Source organism: Sus scrofa, chromosome 8, assembly GCF_054392235.1.
Source record: "Sus scrofa isolate SSC_HxYL_T2T_F1_AM1 chromosome 8, Sscrofa_HxYL_maternal_Yorkshire_Landrace_v2.0, whole genome shotgun sequence".
NCBI classification, from domain to species: domain Eukaryota; kingdom Metazoa; phylum Chordata; class Mammalia; order Artiodactyla; family Suidae; genus Sus; species Sus scrofa.
Genome location: NC_139390.1, coordinates 18406013 through 18430293, shown reverse-complemented (window position 1 = coordinate 18430293; position 24281 = coordinate 18406013). Strand labels below are relative to the sequence as shown.

General features: G+C 44.4%; 1 protein-coding gene and 1 long non-coding RNA gene across 6 annotated transcripts in view; both read left to right on the top strand.

Moving 5' to 3' along the window:
* The window catches only part of PPARGC1A (PPARG coactivator 1 alpha), a 686355-nt gene that overhangs the window by 27296 nt on the left and 634778 nt on the right, over window positions 1-24281 (top strand). The window lies entirely within an intron of this gene.
* Window positions 2558-9229, top strand: LOC146400347 (uncharacterized). Its single transcript, XR_014812253.1, has 3 exons — window positions 2558-4841; window positions 5014-5649; window positions 6814-9229. It is a non-coding gene; the product is annotated as an uncharacterized LOC146400347 (long non-coding RNA).

The following is a 24281-nucleotide window of genomic DNA, read 5'->3' as shown; positions in this document are numbered from 1 at the left end:
AAGTGTTGAGCTCTGATTTTTCAACAAAAGTCGGTGTTCCAAGTTTGATGCTCGTGTGTATATGTGTGTGCGTGTGTGTGTGGTGTGTGTGACATCTCCTGATTTTTAAATGCTGACAACAAAACTTAGACATTGAGCGTTCATTGACACCATCAAATAAATGTGCCTGTGAGGCGAATGTGTCTGGGGCTGGTAGAGTTTCTGACTTGTGGCCTCTGCAGGGCTTGCGCTGGCCGACTCACTTCTTGGCCTGGCCCCACCCGGTGGTTACTGCTCTTCCCTTTTACAGGAGTTAAAGGAAACTGACAGTAAGCTTGGAAGCACATGGAATTTAGCAAATCTCTCCTGGGCACCTCCTGTGTGCCAAGTGCCATGTTGTTCCCTGCGGGAAGATGTAAAAGAGTCCCTGCCCTGTGGGGACTTCTGGTCTACCTCAGATACCGGAGGGCTGTATGAAAAGTCTACCACCAACACGATAACAGTTTCGAGCAACATACAAGGCCTCCCAGGATTAACTGTCAAATGAATCGCACAGATAATCATTGTTATAGGAACTCCTAGGAGGAGAGAGACCGCTCTAAGTTTGCTCTATGGAAAGGAATTTGAACAGGAGTCAAAAGATTAGGACAATGCTCCAAAACAGGCCAGATAAAATGGAGAGAGAGTCAGAGTGAGAGACTGTGGCATCTCTCCTCTTTGGAAAGGGTTTCTTCTGGGGAAAATGTCTCCATGGAGGTATGGGATTTGGTCGGATCACTTGCTCATGACTGGTTGGTGAATTTATGGAAAATCCAGGCGTAGAACTCCAGGGGCTCTTTGAGTAAATGGGTCATTTTATTGGGCTCAACCTTGGATCTTTGATGGGAAAGATCAGGACAGCTACAATAGGAGTCTCTACAGAGTGACGGCAGGGTCCTTGTGCCTGCTGGTTAGAAGCTGTCTCATCCTGTTTGGGAATGTTTCCTGTTTTCATCTAGAAATCTTTTTTTCATGTGAAAGTGGTTGTGGGAACACCCAGATGGTGGCTATATCATTCCTAGGTATAAGTGTCTGCTTGATAACTAGTGAACACTTTATTTACAAATAGGCATTGGAGGCTGCTCTCATGACTTCTAGCCTGGAACCTGGAAGAGGTCAAGAAGAAAACAGGAAGAAATTACAGCAAGTACAGAGAATGGAAGGGAGCATGTGGATAATCTGTAACTGATGTGCTGACAGCAGAGCAGTGCTTTTCAAACTTGATTTTATTAATTACAAAGCCCTTCGTTCACTTAAACTTCTTATGCAAAAATCCTCCAGTTTAAAACAGATGAAAAGGGTCGGCCCCTGTCCCTTGCCACCTAAGCGCTGCATTTAGCCCCAGCAGGTGGAAATCCATGGTCAGATCTGTTCTCTCGAAGAATGAGTAGGGTGGATATGAATCAGAGATGGGGGTCAGGGGTTGGAGGGGAACAGTATTCTAGGCCCATTCTTTCCAAACTGCTGGGCACTTACCCAGGTGTTGAGGGCAGTGGGGAAGCGGAAGAGGGCATTGAATTTCAATGTCGGGAGTTCCCGTCGTCGCTCAGCGGTAATGAACCTGACTGGCATCCATGAGGTTGTAGGTTTGATCTCTGGCCTCACTCAGTGGATTAAGCATCCAGCATTGCCTTGAGCTGTGGTGTAGGTTGCAGCCGGGGCTCAGATCTGGTGTGGCTGTGGCTGTGTGGTGTAGGCCGGCAGCTGCAGCTCTGATTTAACCCCTAGCCTGGGAACTTCCATATGCTGCAGGTGTGGCCCTGAAAAGACAAAAAAAAAAAAAAAAAAAAAAAGATTTCCAATGTCTTTTTATTTTGTATCTCATCCTCTTCAATTTCTTTTGGTTCACACGTTTAATGTATATAATATGTTAGTGCAGTAGACGTAATTTATAATTAAATTTATCACACTTTACTATAAATTAAACACATTCTGAAGATTTCCACTCAGTTTTATTTTTTAGTTTATGAATGATGTCCTGGACTGTGAGTTTTAACCTTTGGTATTTCAGTTCTCTTCTGGTACAGGACCTAGATCCCACCATGATACAAATAAGAAGCCCAGAGCTTAATTGCTCACAGGCATTCTGCAGTTTGTCATTTATGGCAGGTTTTGAGGACATCACCATTGCAGTGGTATTTTTGAGAGGACAATTTTTATCATTATAGCTCCAAAACACATCACAAACAGAAACAATAATTTCATTAGCAGCCGAAAATTGTAATAATGCTGTTGAATATAAATTTCACTGCAATGGTGATTCTAAAGCACAAATATGATGAATAAAAAATTGCAGCAGTATTATTAGAAATAAACTTTATTGTCATGAATAAGACACAAGTGGGAGGATTGATGAAGACTGAAATTTTAGGTGATTATTTCAACCAGTGGTATGGGTATTATTAGTAGGAATGTAGGTAGGTTTTTTCCCCCCTCCGGTATCATACCCTCACCTCTGGTGAAAAATACCTGTTCCATAGAGAATGGGATAATTCTTTCATGCCAGCCCTAACTCACATCTCTTTCTTACTCAGTCTTTTTTTTTTTTTTTTTGTCTTTTTTTTGCTATTTCTTTGGGCCGCTTCTGTGGCATATGGAGGTTCCCAGGCTAGGGGTCTAATTGGAGCTGTAGCCACCGGCCTACACCAGAGCCACAGCAATGCAGGATCCGAGCCGTGTCTGCAACCTACACCACAGCTCACGGCAACGCCGGATCCTTAACCCACTGAGTAAGGGCAGGGACCGAACCCGCAACCTCATGGTTCCTAGTCGGATTCGTTAACCACTGCGCCACAACGGGAACTCCTCTTACTCAGTCTTTTATGAACCTAACCCATCACCAAGTGCTATCAGTTCTACCTCTGAGTCAGTTTGTTCCTCTTGATCTTCTCTGCACCCTCTGGTCCAGTCCTGGGCTTTAAATATCCTTCCACCCGCTCTATCCATCCCCCGTGCTCCTCCCTTCCAATCATCACTTAATGTAAATCCAAACTTCTTACCATGGTCTTCAAAGTCCTGCAGAGTGTCCAGCCTCACCACCTGCCATCCTCTCCCTGGGTCACTATGTCTCACATGTCACATCTTTCTTCTAATTCTTGAATGCCGCTCTGGCCCGAATTGGGGGCCAACTCCCTGCCCAAACTCAGGTGTTGAAGCTCAAAACGTCCAAATGTGTTGGCCTTTGGGAAATCATTAAGATTCGATGAGGTCATGAGGGTGGGTCCTCATGATGGAATTAGGGTCCTTACACACACACACACACACACACACACACACACACACACACACGCAAAATCCCAGAGAGTCTGCTTCTCTTTCTCATTGTCATGTGAAAACCAGCAAGAAGACCCCCTGCTGAAGGCCAGGAAGAGCTTCCTCACCAGGCACTGATCAGCCAGCACCTTGATTTTGGACTTCTCAGCCTCTGGAACTGGGAGAAATAAATGCCTGTGGTTTAAGTTACCCAGTCTGTGGCATTTTGTTATGGCAGCCCAAGCTGAATCAGACACCAGGCATTTGTCAGCCCTGGGGCCTTACTGTACCCTCCGCTCTGAGCCGGCTACGTCTACTCTACAGTTTCTATATGTCCCTTCCACAGAGAACTCCTCCACCACCGCCCCAGCTAAAGTGGCCACTTGAGGCTCCGTACCTGTCTGTCACTACGCCTGAGCTGTGGCCTCCACTCCTCCAGGAGGTGCTGTTCACACAGAATATGGGGCAAGCTGAAGCTGTGCCATGAAACTGTCCTTCCTCATTGTCTTTGTATCCTTCATGGATATTGACTCCATCTGACCTCACCTCGCATGTATATTTATTGCTTTGATAAACAAAAGCACGATCTTGGAATGCAAATCAAAACTGCAATGAAGTACCACCTTATACAGGTCAGAATGGCCATCTTAAAAAGTCTTCAATTAATAAATGCTGGAGAGAGTGTGGTGAAAAGGGAACACTTCTATACTGTTGGTGGGAATGTAAGTTGGTGCAGCAACTATGGAGAACAGTATGGAGGTTCCTTAAAAACTAAAAATAGAGTTGCCATATGATCCTGGAATCCCATTCCTGTGCATATATCTGGAGAAAACTCTAATTTGAAAAGATACACACCCCACGATGTTCAATGCAGCATCATTTACAATAGCCAAGACATGGAAGCAACCTAAATGTCCATTGCTAGAGGAATGAATAAAGGAGACGTGGTACATATACACAGTGGAATACTACTCAGCCATAAACAAGAACGAAATAATGCCATTTGTAGCAACATGGATGGACCTAGAGATTATCCTACTAAGTGAAGTCAGTCAGAAAGAGAAAGACAAATACCATGTGATATCACTTATATGTGGAATCCTAAAATATGACACAAATGAACTTATCTATGAAGCAGAAACAGACTCACATGGAGAACAGACTTGTGGTTGCCAAGGGGAGCGGGGTGAGGAAGGGGTGGAGTAGGAATTTGGGGTTAGCAGATGCAAACGATTGTGTATAGAATGGGTACACAATAAGGTCCTACTGTATAGCCCAGGGAATTATAGTCAATATCCTGTGATAAACCGTAATGGAAAAGAATATATACATGTATTTATATATCTATACATGTCTATATCTATATGTCTATTTCTGAATCACTTTGCTGTACAGCAGAAATTAACAGAACATTGTAAGTCAACTATTCATCAATTAAAAAAAAAAGCCCCATCTTTTAAGAGAGTAAGCTCTTACAGCGTTCAGGTTTGTAGTTCTACATCTGAGAGGAAAGGCAGACACCATAGCATATTGGCCGACACAACACCCATGTGTTCACGGTTCTCAGCTGAGTTCTCCATAAAGCAAGTCAGGCAGACATACTTTACTGGACAGACACGCTCTGGGGTGGCCAAGAGGTGTCAGCTCATCCGCCACCTCTGCTCCTCTGGAAGGAGCGTATGGAGTAGAGTTTTGGCAAGCCCACATTGGAGCCTGGAGGGCGGGGGGTGGGGTGCAAATCAGTAATACCGCGTGACAGAATCAGACTTGGGTCCTGCCCACAGTAAAGCCAATCCACTAACACTGGGTTGTGGTGAAGGACAGTGCCGTGTTTATTGCAGGGTGCTGAGCAAGGAGAATGGGCTTATGTTCAAAAGCCTGGTGGACTCCCTGGTAGGTTTCAGCAAAGCATTTTTGAATGCCAGGTGAAGGGGAAGGGTCCCAGGGTACGCAGCTAGAGCACAGTTGGGTGACGGTGAGGTTAACAGGGCAGTGTCACAGGGGTTAACATTATCCATCCTCAGGCGCCGGTAGGTCTGGGGGCTCTGTGCTCACCCATCATCAAGTAGTTAATTTCTCCCCTCTGGTAGTGGTTTTTGCATTTGTAAAACAAATCAGATAACAATCGAGGTGCTTCAGAGAGGAGATAAAGCAGAGGCTATGGGGGAGGGGTCTGTCCTGGGAAGGCCCAGAGGGTCCTGCCCACTTACACCCTTCCTGTCTTGACTTAAACTTTTGATTTTGACTTTTTTGCTTGTCATTTTTTCCCCAGTTTTTAAAAAGCATACTGCATTAAAATATCTTGGTTAAGGAGATTTTTTTTTTTTTTTTTGCTTTTTGATTTTTAGGGCCTCACTCTCGGTACATGGAGGTTCTCAGGTTAGGGATCGAATCGGAGCTTCAGCTGCCAACCTACACCACAGCCACAGCAACGCAGGATCCGAGCCAGGTCTGCAGCCTACGCCACAGCTCATGGCAATGCTGGATCCTTAACCTGCTGAGCGCGGCCAGGGATCGAACCCGCAACCTCATGGTTACTAGTCGGATTTGTTTCTGCTGAGCCACGACAGGGACTCTGGTTAAGGAGATTTTGATGTGCCCTTAACTTTGGCTCCCAAGGCAAGTGCTTCACCTGTCCCACCCTAGTCCTGGCCTAGGCATATTGATTATGAATATATGGGCATAGATGAGGAGTCAAATCCTTATTTTGCTCAGTGGAAGAGTGAGTGGTTGGTCACGTGGGCTGTGGTGTGCATGGACTTGGGTAGGTGCAGCCTAGTTGCCCATTCTGCTAAACTGACAATGGGAACAGGTCAGGAGCTAAGCAATTACATGGTGACTGTTTCACAGCTCAGCATTGACTGAGGCACCGGAGCAGGGTCATACAGAATGGGGGAAAGGGCAGGGTTCGGGAGCCCCATGGCCTCGGGTTCAAATCTTGCTTCTGCCATCTTATTAGCTGTGTGGTTTGGGCCAAGTGATTTATCTTCCCTGAGCCTCAGCTTCTTCCTTAGTGCAATGGAGATTTCAGAAAATCACCTCCTCATTGGGTTGTTGTGAACAGAAAAAGAGATCACAGATGCACTTGACTCGAGGTGCCCACAACGTGCCGGCTCTGCTATCGGCCCTGGATTTGGAGGTGAGGAAGAGAAACGAGGTTGGGGTCTTGCCCCCGTGGGAGTCTGTGCTCCAGAGGGGAAGGTGGCTGGTAATCTGGTCACAAATGTAATCTGGTCACAAATGTAAGCGCCCGTGCTCCCATGGGGCTCGTTGCTCTCCTCACAGACAGCAGGGGAGAAGCGGTGATGCGGGTTGAAGTTCCAGGAGTTCAGGAAGCAGAGTAAGTCGGAAGGGCTTCCAAGAAGAGGAAACGGCTTATCCAAAGACCCGGTATAGGGAAGGGCCTGGCCTGCGTGCAGAAATGAACACATGCCAGGGTGGCTGCCGTGCAGAGCATCCCTTTATGCAAGTTATGTTGTCATTTTTATTATTTTCATTTTTTTGCTTTTTAGGGCCGCACCTGTGGCATATGGGGGTTCTCAGGCTAGGGGTCGAATGGGAGCTACAGCTGCCGGCCTACACCACAGCCACAGCAACGCAGGATCCGAGTCACATTTGTGAGCTACACCACCGCTCACAGCAACGCCGGATCCTTAACCCACTGATCGAGGCCAGGGATCGAACCTGCATCCTCATGGAACCTAGTCGGATTCGTTTCTGCTGTGCCATGGTGGGAACTCCTCTGTTGTCACTTTTACATTATCATCCGCTCTGCTGGCTCTGGGGGATACGGGGAGGATGGGATCCAGAAGGTTCACTGGCCTATTCATGCCACCTGCAGGGAGGACCATGCTGCCTTCAAGGCCTAGGTCTGAGGCTGTTCTTCTAGAGAAGGTTCCAGTAAAGGGCAGGAAGAGGACAACTTCTCAGTAAGGGTGAAGAAAGAGGGCAAAGAGTTAAACCCAAACGAGCCGACCTTAGGATGGACAGCGGAGAAACAAGAAGGGACGTTTCTGTGTCACCAGCCATATTTCTTTGGAAATAAGAATTGTTTTTCCAGAAATAACTTCAGTATTCAGCGAGAAAAGGTCCTGAGCTGTAAAGCACCCGTGCTGAGAAGATTCCCTGGTGGGTTAACATTTCCGAGCAAAATGTACAGGCAGCTCTCCCGGGCTCTGCCTGTGTTCCCCATGTCGGAGTTTGAGTTTTGGGGGAATCTTGAAAGTTCCACCTGCTAACCTATTTCCACGGACCTGCCATGAGTGGACAAACATCAGGTGAGAGGGAGAGGAAAAAAACTGGTGAACTTTAAAAGTCATTTGAAAAAGGCACGGGGAGGAATGCGCGTTTATGAACATTCTGGCATTGTTGGCAAGGTCACAGAACAGGTGGAAAAGGCACACGGATTCTGTCCCTCGGCCTCGGCGCGCCCGAGCCCAGTTTGACTTCAGAGAGCATGAGTTTCCAAGCGCTTCCCTGAGATGCTGTGCCGTGAGTGTTTGTCACTTGAGCATCACGTATGGCAGCTGATGGTGCCTGAGCACCTTCCCAGAGTCCACCCGAAGATAAGGGCTTTCCGTGGCCTTTCACATCTGCACTACTGACCCGGAGGTGAGAAATTCCGTCTTCCCTTACTGACTCCCCCGGCTCTTCTGGGCACCCTGATGGAGCCGCCACACAAGATGAAAACCTACACCGGACTGAAAGCCAGTCCTCCATGCAAATCCCATGAGGCCAGATTAGCAATTAACAGCTCTGCCTCTTCCTGAGGGGGGGCTGCCAAAAGCTTCATCATTGCCAGACTCTTCAAAATCCCAGAAGAGGGGTGGTGAGTTTCTAGCAAACCCCCCTCTGTAGTCTGCTGTTTATGCTTCTCATTAGCTTGCTTTGGCTTTCTTCCCTTTTGGGGGGGGGGGTCGGGGAGGGGGAGAGGGAGCTGTTCTCATCAGGGCCCTGCAAGGGTTCGAGTGAAGATTCAGAGCCATGCGGAGGTCCAGAGGTGTTCTGACAGTGACGGCAAGCATAGCAATCAACAGGTCGTCCTTGCCATCGAGGGTCTTCCGTGGGTGGGAAAAAGCAGTCATTATGGAGGCCAGTGAGGCTTGGTGTCATTTTGTTAATAAAGGCTTTATAAGAACTGGGAGAACACCATCTGGTCCTGGGGCTCTGCCAGGTTGAGGAGACTTTAATAGCTTCTTGAGTTTCAGCAGTAAAAATGGGGCTATCCAGGGAACAGAACACGTGCTCGGCCATGGGAGGAGTTAGGGCTTATTTGAAAAGTGAGGGGGGCCTAAGATCACCCTCTCTCTTGGCACAGGAGAGAGAGATGGGCTGTGTGACCAGAGCAGCTGCTCTAGGGATGCAAAACGGAATAATTTATGGCTGCAACTTAATGTCCCAGGTGACCCGGTTGTCTGGGATCTGTGACCAACAGGAGGAGCCTCGTTATGTAAAGGGCTGATCCTTTAGGCAAGGGACCTCATTCATAAACTCAGTGCCTATAGATAGGAACACCTAAGGTGACAGCTTAGATGTCCATTTCGTAGATGATAGAAATTAGCATTGGTTAAAGGAGATGTGGATTTTCCTATTTATGAAACATGTGGGCCAGACTGAAACTCAGTAAGTAGCCTCTTTCCGTAAACTGTCGAAGAGCTGACACTCACCCTTTAGAGACTCACTTACCCCCCTTGAGCAAAGCCAGATACTATTTATTCATGGTATTAAAAAATTTAAATTAAGTCGTCCAGTAGCAGCCTCCTGAGAAAGAAAAATGTACAGGGACACCGGTTAGAAATGTTGCTATAGATTAAGACTATGGAGGCAATTAATATTGAGAAAAAGTCAATCTAGCAAGGTAAGAAACTGAAATATTTATATAAAAAGTTAAAAAAAAAATCCCATGTGCTATTACCCAGGTGGACATATCTCCATGTAATTATGGAGTCTGCTAACAAAAGCAAATTTCTCTCTCCTTGGTTCCATCTCTAAGGCATGAGAGTTGGCAGAAGTTCTTTTCATGGGGAAGTAATTTAAATAGAGACTGAATGAGTTTAGGGCCTCCTGTGTAAATTGTTCTTATTCTGTAGGTCCAAAATGTCACTCCCATGGGGCCAGGGGCATAGTTGGAGAGGAGGATGCCAGGTGCCTAGGAGGCGTTTAGGATGTCCTTGCTCCATGTTACTTGAAAAGATGGCACAAGGCTTGTTTGGGGAAACAGCAAGGCGGGGAACCTCCGTAGTGCTTAGGAGTTGGCAAAAGTCATTCAAATATGTTTTCCTATTTGGGCCTCACCACATTTGGTAAGACTAGAACAATATTACGATCCACAGTTGTGGGTAAGAAGCTCATAGAGGTGTGATTACATGCTCAGGATCTGGCAATGTGGAGGGGGCCATAGGGCTTAAGCAGGGACTGCCTGTTCTTACTGGTAGAGAAGGAGGGTAGGCTTTCTTCCAAGGTAGTTTTCATTACACCACGCCATGGATGCATGGTGAACCTGACTTTTTTCCTTGCTTCTGCTCTGGGGCTCTCAGCTCCATAACCATGCTCCTGGACACCACCATGGACTTATGGTTTCCAGTTTTGGTTAGGTCTTCAGTGCGTCTTGAAATCTCCTTGCTCCCCCCTAATTGGCCACTTTTGATTTCCCCATGGAATCTCCTTCAAAATAAGCTACTCCTCGCCTTATGCAGATTGTACAGGTAGTCTTGCCTCATTTTTCACAAAGGAAAACAGAATCCATCAGCTGGGGATTCCCTCATTATCCTTGTACATACCTGAATGTTTCCCCATGGCAGCCCACTCCTTCTCTCCTTTTCTGTATCAGACAAAGCTTACCCGTCAGCTCCTGCTATGGTCTGAATATTTGTGTCTCCTCAAAATGTATATGTTGAAATCCTAAAAGCACTGTGATATTATGAAGAAGTAGGGCCTTTGGGAGGTATTGGGGCAGAAGGGTGGGGCCCTCGTGGATGGTATTGGTGCCCTTGTTCCAGAGACCTCAGAGAGATCCCTGGCTCTTTCTAGGTCACAGCTAGAAGGTATCATCGGTGAACCAGAAAGCGGGCTCTCCTCAGATACTGAACCTGCTGGTGCTTTAATCTGAAACTTCCTAGACCTCATAACTGTGCAAAATAAATCTCTGTTGTCTGTAAGCCACCTCTGTTATGGCATTTTACTATAGCAGCTGGAATATAGTGAACTAAGACAACCTCTTGTATGCTGGTCTCTCTAATGCCTTCTGCCCTTTTCACTGCCTTGTTCCATGCTTTTCTTCTTCTTTAGCTCCACTTTCTTTCCTCTGGCTGATTCATCTAAGTCCACCCATGATCTCAGATTGCTTCCATCTCTCCTCTCCCAAATTAACCTCTTGACATTGCCTTCTCTTCCCTTGCAAAGAGTGACCTCACCCCTGTTTTCTTTGAAGCTGTAACAATTTAGCTTTTATACCAACACATTATTAAAAGGACTCTTGCTAAGGTTACCAACGACCTAATTTTCAAAACTAATGACCTATTTTCTTGAGTCTTTGCAGCAGTTGCCCATGTTGACAAATCCCATACTTTGAAACAGTTTCCTGCCTTGGCATGCATTCCTTTCTCTAATCATTTGCCCACTTGACAAATGCTTATTGAGTCCTACTATGTGCTGAGGGCACCCTTCTAGGTTCTGGAGGTAGAGAAGTATAGTATATTCTAGTGGAGGAGGCAGGCAGTAAATTACTATGGAAATAAATATGAAGTATCATGGTAGATAGTGATGAGGCCATGATGAAGGCCAGTCTTCCATTGCTGGCCGCTGATCTCCCCTCCGATGCCTTTGACACTCTTTCTGGTTCTTCTGTCCAGCTCTTCCGTTTGGTGTTTCCATGTCTATTCTCCTCTTTGCTTTTCTACGTGACTCTCTAGGAGAGCTCATCCACCCCAAGGCTTTAATGATCCTCTCTCTGCTAATTACATCTATATCTGTGTTTCCATCTCTAGACATGTCTTCTGAAATTTGGAAGCATCTTTGCAGCCATTTACTGGACATTTCCACTGGGGGTGTCCTAGGGTTACCTCACATTTACCCAGTCCAGACCCACAGCCTCCCATCACCCCGCCCCCTTCTCTTTCTGTGTTCTCTGCCTCTGTGAGTGTTGGCATCACCCCATCAGCCTCTCAATCCGGAAGCTTTCCCCTCATCCCTGCTGTTCTAAGTCACCCAGCGTGGTTGGTTCTTTGACTTTGAAGAACCAGGACTTTGCCCTACTTTCCATCTTCAGGGTCATTACTTGAGTTCAGACTCAGATCGTGTCTTTTGTGGACTCTTGCTTCACCTCACCCCGGGGTGCCCAGCTCCAAGCCACCTCTCACCTGGCTGCCAAAGCAATCATCGTAAATATACCTGATTTTGTCAGCTCCCAATTAAAAGAAAAAAAGAAAGAAAGAAAGAAAAACTCTCTTGCTTCCCTGCGGCCTGGAGCAGGATTTAAAAGCTGCCGAATAAAACTGACATGTGGCTCATGACATTGTTTTATGCGGTTTGCAACAAACCTTCAAAAACATGAGTGGGAACAGAGTGAATTTCATGCAGAAAAGGTGAGTGTTTTGTAAAACATTTGTTTCGGCTGCAAACCTGGTCAGGAAGCCCTGGGTGGTGATGGGAGAATGCCTGTCTTATCTGGGCAGCACCAGAAACGTTATATTTATGTCTTTATTTGGCTGCTCCCAGGGCATGCAGATGTACCTGGGCCACAGCAGTGACCCAAGCCGCAGCTGTGACAATGCCAAAGCCTTCATCCTTAGGCCACCAGAGAACTCCTTTTTTTTTTTTTCCCTTTGTTTTTCAGAAAAAAAATGTTTTTCTTTTTTTTCCTGAAAAGTTTTTAAAAAGTTCAGGCTTCTAGAGTAGCACCTGAATTGCTTTGCTTGACATAGAAAGCTTTTCTCAGTCCTGCCTCCATCTCCCTCTCACACAGGGCTCATCACGGGCAAAACTCTCAAGTCACATGTCAGAGTTTTCAATCTCCCTCTCGCCGGGCTGGTCTGGTCCTGCTGCCACCGTGCCTTTGAGCGCACTGTCTCTGTACTGCTCCCCCTTTCCACAGGCCAACCTCGCCTTGTTTTTCTCTGTCTCAGCTTCTGTGTCACCTCCTCTAGGCAGGGCTACATGTTTCCTTCCTCCGGGGGCCCGTCCCTAGCTTCCGGACCTTCCAGTGTGGTACTGGTCTCTTTGGAGTGTGAAGCACCTGTTGCCTCCCTTATTCGACCCCGTAGAGAATGAAGGTCAGGCCAGTTCATCTCTGTATCTTTGGTACCTCGCCCAGGGCCCGATGCACAAAAGAAAACACATGCGTTTATTAGTTTTACGGTGATTATAAATACGTGCCTGTACGCACAGGGGACTTTCGAGTTCTTTGACAACTTTTGTATATTTGCTGCCTGGGCCCAGTGCCCCTGAGGCCAGACACTGATCACAGGTGTACTGTGCCCCCGTTCCTGGCTCAGCAGGTGGGGATTTGCAGTGAAATTCCACACGTATTTTGTCAGGTCCGGCAGCAATGTGACATAGCCCCTGCCCTTGTGTTGGTCGCTCTGCTTTGTGAGATCGGTGGCTCATGGTGTTTTGGGTTCCATGACAATGATGCTTGGATCTCAGAAAGCCTAGGATTACCCTATGGCCCGAGTCTCTTAAAATAAGGTATTTGTAGAGCTAATGACAAGGATACACGTTCACTTCTCAGCCCTTGAAGGAATTCGGCTCACAGCCACCGAGGAGAGAGAGGGGAAGGTTGGTTTGCCGTGAAGTTGGTCTCTTTCCTGTTACCTCATTCCTGCTCCTCAATGATGGATGCATATTTTAAAATTCGTTTTAGAACCTGAGTCACCCCCCTCCACACAGCATGACCAGAGAGTAGCCCAGACATCTTTTACCAGGAGAGAGAGCCTGGCCCTGGAGCCGGACACACATCTGGTTTCAGCTTTATGGCCTAGAAGCTTGGTGACCTTTGTTTGACAAAGGGTGTATATTGTGCGAGCTTTGGTATCACCCTGTGTTGAGTAAGGAAGGAGCCTTCCCTAGCAGGGTAGCTTTGGAGATCAAGCTGGTTAAATGCTTCTGGAAACTGTGAAGCACTCTCCAGAGGTAGCCTTTTGAGAGCAAAGAGAAAGAACAGAGGCTAGAACAAGAGCGAGGGAAAGGGACCTGGTAAAAGAGAGGCAGGAAGAAGAGAACGGCAGGAATGGGGCCATCAGGTGGGATGGGGAAGACGGCCCATCACTTGGCTCTCCCACTGGAGGTGGTCTGTGTCTCCAGTAGCATGGGCTGAGACCACACGGGTTGTGTGCAGATGCTAGGGAGGTGCTGGGGATGCAGGAGTCAGGGGACACCTGTTCCAAAGAGCAAGGCCTTTAGATCCAGCTTTTCAACCTTGGCACTCTTGACATTTGGGGCTGGATATTTCTTTGGTGTGTGTGTGGTTTTCCTTTTTTTTTTTTTTTTTTTCTCCTTTTTAGGGCCACAGGTGCAGCATAGAGAGGTTCCCAGGCTAGGGGTTGAATTGAGCTATGGCTGCTGGGTTACACCAGAGCCACAGCAATGCAGGATCTGAGCCACATCTGCAGCCTACACCACAGTTCATGGCAACACTGGATTCTTAACCAGGGATCAAATGAGGCCAGGGATGGAACTCATGTCCTCATGGGTGCTAGTCTGGTTCGTTTCTGTTGAGCCACGAGAACACCCTTCTTTTTTTTTTTTTTTTTTTTTGTCTTTACCTACTAGATAATCATCACCCCTCTGTTCCCCAGTTATGACAACCCCAAATGTCTCCACACACTGACCAGTGCCCCCTGTGTGGGGGGGAATCACTCCCATGGAGCACCAGTGTTCTACACAGGTATTTGCCAGCCTACCTACAGCCCGTTGAGGAGTGAGGCAGCTCCCAGGGTGTCGGGCGGATCACCCCTGGCTCGGGAGACCCTGAGCCCTCTACCCAGAAGGATGAAGCCCATAAGGCTTTGAAAGCAAGTTGACTCTCAGCTTCTTCAGTAAAGACCCTGCCAGAAATCAGTTCCGGGAGATTGTTTTCCAAGTGGGGAAGGAGAGAATGAGAAAGCTAGTAGTAAGAACCCTTGGAATGAAAGAGGCCCTGTGTGTCTTTAGGGAGCTGTTTCTCAGCTCTAGGCACAGACGTGTGGTCAAGGGGTGAACACAGTGACCCAAAGGAACCCCGGCTGATGTCCCCTCTGGATGAACAAGCTTCTTGGGGTCAATGAAGAAGAGGAGGGAAGTGGGGTCTTTTCCTACTTTGGAGTTTTCAACAACAACAGCAGAAAACCCTTGCTGTAACTGGTTTCATTTCCTCTGTTTTCTAGGAAGTGCCTAATTTTCTGTACTCCCCCCAAGACTGCTTTGCTAAGAAATAACCCATGTCAATTCTTGATAAAGCAGTGGAATTCTTGAGTCTTGGGATGGAAAGACCCAGGAGGCTTTTAGACCCAGCATGTCTCCCAGACTGTATAGTTTCTTGTACGCTGGTCAGAGATGCATTTGCAAAGATTATTTGATGTTAAAAAAAGGTGTTGGGGAGTTCCCGTTGTGGCTAAGCGGTAATGAACCTGACTAGTATCCATGAGAAGTTGTTTTGACCCCTGGCCTCGCTCAGTGGGTTAAGGATCCAGTGTTGCAGTGAACTTTGGTCTAGGTTGCAAACCTGACTTGGATCTGGTGTTGCTGTGGCTCCGGCATAGGCTGGCGGCTACAGTCCAATTTGACCCCTAGCCTGGGGACTTCATATGCTGTGGGTGCGGCCCTAAAAAGCCAAAAAAGGAAAAAAGTTGTTGAGCAGGAAAATTACAAAGAAGAAAGTAGATGCAACATCCCCCGTACATTTGCAAAAAAAAAATTTTTTTTTTTAAATGTGTGTAATCCTCCAGTCTATAGGAGGCAGGAAAGAAATATGAATAGATTTGTGATGAAAGTATTTGAGGATTGTGAGAAGGTTAGTTACCTTCATGCAGGAACCCAGGCCTGCACTGCAGAGAAGTTAGTTCTCAGAACCATTGCCTTGCTTCCTCCTGAAACAGGCCATTTGGTTTACCTGGGCCTCACTATTTTGAGCTGCAAAATGGGAGGATAGCTATTGTAGCATTTTGTAGCCGGGATGAATATATTAACTCAGATCCTTGCAGCTTTCCTGACAGCTGAGACTTAAAAAGGTCAAAATGTTCTCCCTGAGTCTTTGTGTTATAAAAACATCCACCTGCATGGCAGGAAAGCTGCTTTCTGTGTGTGTTCGATTACCTCGGCCTGGGTATTTATCTCTTCGGTAGAGCACTGTTACCCTATGGTACATATTTTTTCAGATCATTATAAGATTCCTGGTGTGATAACGCTGGGGAGGGAAAAAAATCCCTGCATGCCAGCCAGCCGTGGAGCCGTTTGAGCATTTACGGCAAGATTGTAGTGCTTATTTCTAAGGTACATACACATCTGCAATGAGCAGTAGACCGTACTTACACCGTAATGTATGGTTTTAAGGTCACTGCCGGTTATTATCTGACCGGTAATGACCACAGAAGTATACATTATTGCTATTAGGAGCCATTTTTGTACTATTTTCAGTTTTCCTTTTTATTGAGTAGCTGCTGCCCCCTCCACCCTGCCCCGGGCCCCAAGCTTCACAGCGTTGGCTTAATAGTAGCTGAAATCCTCCATCATCTCACCGGGGTTTGTTTGGGGGAGAAGCTGGTATAGGCTGCTGTTTTTGTTCGTACGCTGTCAAGGGTATTGAAGTTTATTTGAAATGTTCCTTTTATTTTGAAATGGCACATGGGACCTCCCATCCTACGAAGCCGTATCTTCTCCTCCTTTAAATGAGGGATTAAGGTCGGAGGAGGAGTCGGTCCCGTTTCTTTTCTTGCTCTTTCTGAATAATTAGTTATTATGTCTCAGAAATAATCACAATGTCAATATTATATATTCTGGAAGCATAAAGCCTTATATTAGGGGCTTTTCTTCTCTGTGAGAAGACATAGAATGGAGTCCAAAGTTAACTGCCTGTGTTTCCCCAGAGTTGTAATTTTAAATCACATTTATGATTGTTTGCGTTATGATCTTACTGAGAAAACAGTAGTTCTGGGGTTTGAACCATTGAGATCTTTATTTTTCCAACGCTTAAGCATCGCTTTTCGCAATATTTACTCTTCGAGAGAACACCACAGAGTGGCTTTGCTGCGTGTAAAAGCTTGTTATTTTGTGGTTAGCTTCAGTCAACTTTCATTTTCTGTGGCGATTCAAATAATTATTCAGAAAGTAATACGGGGGGGGGGGGAATCAGGAATGTGGCACCACGACGTTTGATCCCAGATGTGAATTCTCTTCCTGAAAGTGCACAAGTGATATGAAAGATTTTATTCAGCTGAACAGTTGGATATAAAAGTCTTAATAATAAAACCTCATTTTGACAGCTTTTACTGTTGGACAGCAGGCTTCATTATATTTGCCATGTTGATTTATTATTTTTAACTTCTTTTACATATGTATGCCTGCTATGTAGCAATTTCACCTGTATCTTTTTTCCCCCCATCGCTCTGTGGCCTTATGAAGGGAGATATTAACATTTTTAATGGGAAATTTTATGTAGGAATAAGGAACAACACACTAGCATTAATTATTATACTTGTCTAAAGTCGAGAAGAATCTCCACCGTATATCTTTGTCTATTTATGTAACTGTCTAATGGTAGATAAATTATACCCTAGTTGCTGCAGTAAATTAAAAAATAATAATAATCCGAGCTAGAGAAGCAGTTTTATAAATGTGTGGGTCCACAGAAATATTTCAGGAGATGATGAAGTTTCCCCAAGACTTTGTTATTATGTCACGTACAAACCTTTGCTAATGGGTGTCATTGTGTGCCAGTTATTGAGACAATAATTATGGTCTGTGATCTTTTAAGGTATCATTTATAATTTGACCCTCATTGTGTTTTCTTCCATAAGAGAAATCAGAGGGGTGGAAAGTGATGTGCCCTGTGATTCTTTGCCAAACTAGAGCGTTTTTGAGCATTTTGGATGATAACGGAATGATCTCTTTTATGCTCTTAAATACATATCCCAAGGAGGTTTAAATCAATGTGTTAATTGGTAAGTGATACTGTAATTATATGCATAATCAGGGAAATTTGGAATCCAGATTATTTACTCGCTCTCAGGAAATTAATCTGCAGAGGTCATATATTAGATTGCTTGTTTATTAAGTGGAACCCCTGTAGTTACAAAGTGCCAACCGGCTCTGCCCTCCATGAAGCATCCTTCTAGATGTTCCCAGCAGGTGTCCACGGTACAGAGCCCCGAGTGCTTATTGATCCAGATTCAAACAGTTCATTAATCTAGGCGCACATTATATAGATTTTTCAATGTAATTTTGAAAGGGTTGAAAAACTATATTGAATGATGAGAGATGATACTCAAATGATGCTTTTTATAGCACCTCTCCCTTGGGACGGTGGCATTCTAACAGGGATGGATACTGGAACACATGGTGTATCAGCCCCTCTGGTTTTAGCCTTTCTTCTGCTCCCCTATTACTAGGTGGTTACTTAAACAGTTTGTTCAGCCAGCACTGCTCATTCATAGTTTTTTTTGTTGTTGTGTTTTTGTCTTTTACCTCTCCCTTTCTGATGTGGCATAATCTCTGAGGCTTCACCCAAAATACCCCAATAAAAAAGCCAGCTATAAACATATAAAGACTGAAAAAAAAATCACAGAGTTCACAGGGACAACAAACATTTTTTAGGATGTTTTCATCTTTCACATGCATACAATAAAATTTTCTTTGAAGTTTTTTCTTTCTGCTCAAGATCTCTACTTTTTTTTTTTTTTTTTTTTTTTTTTTTTTTTTTTTTGCCACCCTGTGACATGCAGAGTTCCTGGGCCGGGGATCAGACTTGAGCCATAGTTGTGACCTATGCTGCAGCTGTGGCAACGCTGGATCCTTTAGCCCACTGTGCCGGGCTGGGGATCGAACCTGCCTCCTGCTGCAGCAGAGATGCCACTGATGCCCTTGCACCGCAGCGGTAACTCCAAGATCAGTCCTTTTAAACGTATACCAGATAGTTTCACATGCTATCTTATTATGTTCTGAAATAAACCAAGTGACTCTAAGATCTGAGAAGGATGTTGAGAATAATCATTGCATGTATTTCAATCCCCACCATCACTGCTGCCATTTTATTTTTATATCTCTAGTTGAGCCAAAGTAACATTCCATGCAAACAGGTTTTCTTTGTAGGCAGAGTTGGGTTGTGTCTGATTTTTCCTTGGCCTGTTGCACATGTTTCCAGTCCTTTTAAATTTGGGATAATGACTTTATTGCCTCTGTTAGAACTGAGGCTGGGAGAAGTAACTAATAATCTTCTTCATACTAATGTGTAAATGACTGATACTGGCTTATCTTTTAAGAGAAAAAGGAGATGATAAGAACTTGACAGGAAGAAAAATCGTACAAAAAGGGAAGGGCTAGGGGTCATTGATCTACCCTCTCCCAGTACGACTCATTGTCTATCTTGCCTTACTAGTCATAACTTATCAATTAAACTCGGTTACAAACAGAATGTTTCTTTGATTCATACAGAATTTTCTTTTTTTCTGCTACTTTAGTGGAAACTTGTGGTCATATTCTCCTTGGATCTCTTTTAGAAGAGCTTTGAGGGTTTCACCCCTTTTATTAGCCAAGACTTAACAAGCCCTCGCATGTGGTAGGTTGGAGAAAGCAAGTCAAACATAGGTCTTGATTTACAGGCAACTGGGTCACTGACTTGCTACCAGGTACGCAATTATGGCACGTTGGTGACAACTGGACTTTTGGGAGCAACTAGAGATAATAGATATTCAGAGGAAATGGCAACAAAATTTGTCTGGGGCAGCATGGAAAGGTTTAGCAAGGAGATGACATTGAGCCGAAATTCACATCTTTCTCTCTCTCTCTCTCTCTCTCTCTCTTTCTCTCTCTTTAGTGTTTTCCAAGGCTGGGAAATTTTCTAGAAATGTTCAATGTCTATAGGAGCAAAAGGGGGGCTGTATTTTAATTTTATTTTAAACCTAAGGTGTCTGTGTCTTTCCATCTGAGTGAATTAGCTTGAGATGCTTCAATACTGCTGACCTGTGGGATCAGAATGCTATCATGCTTAAGGAGGCTTAACTGGTGGGGTGCAATTATGCTTACTCAGACCTTTGCAGCTGATTAAAGCTTTATTTCCAGAGCCTACCCATTGTTTCAGAAGTAATTTGTGCATGATTATAGAAGTTACTGTGTTACCTATTTGTGCTAACTTTAACATATTCTGTACTAAAGTATTGAGTTGTTGAGTTATTAATATTTTTTTAATTTTTTAATTTTTTTGCTTTTAGAGCTGCATCTGTGGCATATGGAGGTTCCCAGGCTAGGGGTTGAATCAGAGCTATAGCTGCTGGCCTACACCACAGCCACAGCAACACCAGATCTGAGCCGTGTCTGTGACCTACACCACAGCTCATGGTAATGCCAGATCCTTAACCCACTGAGCAAGGTCAGGGATCGAACCCATGTCCTCAGGGATACTAGTCAGGCTGGTTAACCGCTGAGCCATGACGAGAACTCCAGAGTTGTTGAGTTATTAAAAAGGGTTTGCCTTATATGGCCATAGTTCTCTATAAGAATAGATGGCTTTTTTTTTTTTTCTCTTTGCATTTTTAAGAGCTTGATCAAAGGCAGCTTGGTGTATTTCACTTACCATTACCTAGTTTAGGGTGTAGGTGGGTCTGAGTTAATAAGGGAAGTCTTACTGGAAGAATCAGATATTATTCTGAATCTTAAGCGTGAGAATGAAGGATGAAAAGCCTCGCCAGATCTAGGCATGGGAAGGAGGTTAATGAAAAGGATCTGAAATGGGAAATGGAGGACCATGTCGACTTTAGGTTGGATTGTGTCATAAATTTACTCTGTCCAAAAAAAATCTCTGTCCTGGGGACTTTCAAACTTCTATCTTTTCCTTTGACTCTCACTCTTGGGTGAGTGATACTTGAGGTTGGGGGTCAGCAAACTTTTTTTTTTTTTGTAAAGAGCCAGAGAGTAAATATTTTTGGCTTTGTAGTCTCTTTTGAAACTAACTCAACTCTGCTATTGCTGCATGAAAGCAACTATAGGCAATAGATAAATGAATGACTGTGGCTGTGTCTCAATAAAACTTTATTTACAAAAATGGGCAGTGGGCCAGATTTGGCCTGGGGGCCTTAGGTCATTGTTTCCCAAATGTTAGTCCTTTCACTGTCCCTGTGATGATATGGCTTAATCTGAGTAGCATCTGCCCTATTATTTACTTATTACTTCTTCCCCTTTATTTATTTACCTTAAAAAAGAAAAACCTCTAAAACACTTAAACTTATTTTAAAAGGAACTTTAATCACTACCATAAATGGGAAAGCAGTAGTAGATGTTATTAATAAGAGGTCACCAAAAAATAAGTACAATGAAAACAAAACAACGAGAAGAAAATAATTCAGTCACGTACTCCTGATTGTGTGCACACCCCGTTTTGGGAACTATTGATTAAGGCTGTAGCCAGTAACAAGTAAGACAGCTTAAAATTAGTCTCTCTGATTTGATGACTGTTCATTTTGATGTCTTTTTTTTTTTTTCCCTCAGTGTTGTTTCTGGTGTCCTTTTCTTTCTTTTTAAAAATTTTTTAATTTATTTTTTTATATTACTCAATGAATTTATTACATGTATGGCTGTACAATGATATACATCCCAAACCCCCAGCATCCCCCCACTCCTCAACCTCTCTCCTTTGGAAACCACAAGTTTTTCAAAGTCTGTGAGTCAGTATCTGTTCTGTAGAGAAGTTCATTGTGTCCTTTTTTCAGATTCCACATGTCAGTGAAAGCATTTGATGTTGGTGTCTCATTGTCTGACTGACTTCACTCAGCATGATAATTTCTAGGTCTATCCATGTTGCTAAAAATGCTGTTATTTTGTTCCTTTTAATGGCTGAGTAATATTCCCTTGTGTATATGTACCACATCTTCTTGATCCACTCCTCTGTCGATGGACATTCGGGTTGTTTCCATGTCTTGGCTATTGCAAATAGTGCTGCAGTGAACATTGGAGTACATGTGTCTTTTCGAGTCATGGTTTTCTCTGGATAGATACCCAGGAGTGGGATTGCTGGATCAAATGGTAGAAGGATATAGAGAGGGAGGCTTCATCGTGGAGGCAGTGGCTGAGGAACTGCTGGGATAAAGACAGTTGCATCCAAAACCAGGTCAACTATGTGACACCCCAGGAGGGCTCCTAAGCTGGGGTCGTTGGATCAAATACAGAACATCCATTAACTTTGAACTTCAGGTAAACAACACATTATTTTTCAGTATAAATATGCCCCAGGTGATTTGTGGGACATACTGATGCTAAAATTCATTTGTTGCTTATCTGAAATGCAAATTTTACTGGGTCTTACCTTTTTTTTTTTCCCCTAAATCCAGCAAACCTACCCTAGTCCAACAGCAAGGGGTCAGTGCAAAAACATTCAAGTGGTGGTGGGGTTGACAGTCCTGGTGGGGGCAGAAAGGCTGCAAGAAAGCAGCAACTCATTCTACTTAAAATTTGGTCTATGGGAGGTCTCAGCAGGGGACAGACAGTGATTAAGTTGGCCTGACCAGGAGGTGCTGGGTCAGGAATTAAGGCAAATCCTCATAACTTATAGTCCCAGCTATGAGTTTTTACACAATCCATTTCTGCACCAGAAAGCCACTGGAGGGTAAGAAGAGCATGTGTGATAGGACAGAAAGTAACCTTTCAAAGAACTTTCCTTTTAGCCTATTTTTGTGGCTATATCATGCCTCCAATGCTCGGGAAAAATAATCAAATGAGAATTTAGAACTGTTCTCAGATTGTCAGTTTTTCATCTAAAAATGTTAATGTATATTAAACTTTTAATTAAAAAAAGCATATCCCATCACAAACTATTTTTAATATGGAATATTTAGCAGCAGTGCACACATTCTGTTCTGAGCTCCACCAGGCTATTAAGCAGAATAATTTGGGTTTAAAATAAACTGAATTAGGTTGTATATCCCCAGGTTAAGTCCCCCCAAAGTTATAGGAGTTAAATTGCCATCTTTGCAATGTACAGGCACGTTTTTGGTTGTTCTCTGCAGGATAGAGTTGCGATTCACTTGTCAGTTTCTGATGGCATCAGAAATGGTAGTGGTTGACAGAGCCATGTATGAAAAAAAAAAAAAAGGATCTCATTACAGGTCTTTAGAGACCTATTTTTCATCTTCCCTTTTGTTTTAAAAAGATTTTATGTATATTGTTGCAGGCCTTGAAGGTTTTAAAGGCCATGAAGATGCCTGGATTCAGACTAAATATTTGTGCAAGTTTGTGAGTCTGTGTGAGGATGCATTTGGACATGAAAATCTAATGCTGGCAAGAATTTTCTTCTCTCTTACCTCTTCCCAGGGATTTGGATGTGATTTTAATCAGGAAATAATTTGAATATGATAGAACCCTGGTGATTCCTAATTCTAGTCGTCATGTGTCGCAGCCACTTTTGTTTCTCTTTGGAGAGGATGGAAGTTGCCTTTTCACGGTGATGAGGAGAAGCACGCCTAGCTCACCTGGCCACTAGATGGCGCTGCAGCCATAAGGACGTGTGGTCACAGTTACATAGTTTGGCTGTCACATTAAGGGAGTTCCCTGAGGCCAGAATTGGGAGAGAGTAGCCTTGGGATCTCTGACTTCTCTGGATTGTAGCATACTCCGAGTGTCTAGGATGATGCTGGAACGGGAGAGGATTTTTTTTTTAATTAAAATTTTTTTTCTTTTAGTGGAGTTCCCGGAGTGGCTCATTGGAAACGAATATGACCAGCATCCATGAGGACGCGGGTTTAATCCCTGGCCTTGCTCAGTAGGTTAAGGATCAGGCATTGCTGTGAGCTGTGGTGTAGGTTGCAGACATGGCTCGGATCCTACGTTGCTGTGGCTGTGGTGTCAGCCAGCAGCTACAGCTCCAATTTGAGCCCTAGCCTGGGAACCTCCACATGCCTCGGGTGCGGCCCTAAAAAGACAAAAAAAATTTTTTTTTTGGGGGGGATGCAGTGTTTCCTGCGTTTGTGTTGTAACACAGGCACACGTATATGTGCCCAGTTGAAGATTGGTTAGAGATGGCAGAGATGGATGTTGGCTGGGAAGAGGAAGTGAAGGCAAATGTCACACTTCCATCGTTTCTAGGCAGGACAGTCTGTTCCAACTGAACAACACATGATGTCCTGACGATGGGCCCTGGGTGAGAGGGGCGCCCTTTTCTTTGGTGTTTATCTGCTCGAGGGGGCTGTGGGATGTGTTTTCTTAGAAGAGATGGCCCAACTTCTAGATGACGGTAAGTCACATAGCTGCTCTCTTTACACCAGCCTCCTCTTTTAGCTCTTTTCTCTCTGTTTTTAACCACTGGGGAAAAGAAATCATCGTCCAAAAGACTATTTTTTAATTTTTCCCTTTCCAACAGAAGCCAAGTATTTGAAACCTAGATACCCCACTATTGCCTTGAAGAAAGGAAGACATTGAGGAAGAATCTAGTAGGGATGTCAGAGTAAAAACTGAATAACACAACCCAAGTTGTTCTCTAAATATGAGAATTCTGGCAAAGAATTAGCAAAACTATTTCCTAAGTAGTGAAAGGTATGGTATTGATCAAAATTGAAGTGTCTTGTGAAATAAAATTTGCTATCAAATGACTTAAAGAAAAATTGGCTCAGAAAAATTTATATGTGTATTGGCAACTAAATCAGCAAACCGTGGGATCCATAGTGAAACGATAATAGCTATGTTTACTGTGGTCCTACTGTGTGCCAGATCCTGTGCCGGACACTTTTGTATAATTGCTTAATCTTTAGAATAGGTTTTTGAAAAGAAGAGTAGAGTAGGTTTTTGAAATGGGTATCATCCCCCTTATTTGGCACATAAAGAAATGGTGGCGTGGCTTG